This window comes from Camelus bactrianus, chromosome 21 (assembly GCF_048773025.1).
Source record: "Camelus bactrianus isolate YW-2024 breed Bactrian camel chromosome 21, ASM4877302v1, whole genome shotgun sequence".
NCBI lineage: Eukaryota > Metazoa > Chordata > Mammalia > Artiodactyla > Camelidae > Camelus > Camelus bactrianus.
The window spans coordinates 15,976,062-15,976,917 of record NC_133559.1 but is presented as its reverse complement, the minus strand read 5'-3'; the positions used below and the strand labels follow the sequence as shown (position 1 = coordinate 15,976,917).

The following is an 856-nucleotide window of genomic DNA, read 5'->3' as shown; positions in this document are numbered from 1 at the left end:
AGTGAACAGCAGCCACTAGCAATAGGTGTTAGTTAGGTTTTCCTTGATTTCTAACTTATTTTACCTTATATATTAAAGTAAAATTTTGAGCTAAAGGTTCATGGCTATTTTTTTTTACCTTAACTTTGCATTAGCTTTAATCTATTAAAAGCTACTAAGCCACCAAAAACATCACAGAATCTAGTTAACCTTTCTTAGAAAGACAAAAATTTCAGGGGGGAGTGTAAACACAGTTCCCCACTACCACAAATTATGCAGTTGAGTTTCCCACATTTGGGGGGAATCGCAGGGGTCAGCACATCTGGAGTGCAATAGATGAGCCTCAGTTTCATGGCTGTTTTAATTCATTTGAATTGTATTGTTTAATCAGTAGAAACCATTTAATTTTTTTCCTTAAATTCTTTTGAATCTAATTTTAATGTAAGTAAACTCTGCATTTTTTTCATATTTTCTAGCTATAACATTGACAATTATTTTAATCTTAATCTTCCAGGTCATTTTGTTTTAGATATGTTTCCTTTAAACCACCTAGAGCTGGATTTGCAGTTTAACCCAATACAAGCATTTTCCTTTTTTTTTTTTTTAAGTGGATGTTTAATTTATTTACCTTAATTTATATAATTTGTGTTTCTTCTGTCATCTTGTTATGTTTTCTTTTCCTTGTGCTTTTAACACTTTCCTTATTTTGCTCTATATGCTTTCCTCACCCCCAACCCCTCCAGGGAAAGTCACAGGTCTCCCATTGGTGGGCACAATGGAATGTTTCTGAAGTATTTTTAAACTGCATTTTTCTAAGTTCCCTAGAGTCTCTTGAAATTGCACTTTTAAGACCTTCCCTCACTTTGTAACCTTTATC

The 856-nt window shown here is 32.9% G+C and overlaps 1 pseudogene; it reads right to left on the bottom strand.

The window, feature by feature from the left end:
* Nucleotides 1–212: 212 nt before the first annotated feature.
* LOC123616558 (U1 spliceosomal RNA) lies at nucleotides 213–388 on the bottom strand (annotated as a pseudogene).
* Between the last annotated feature and the right edge of the window lie 468 nt (nucleotides 389–856).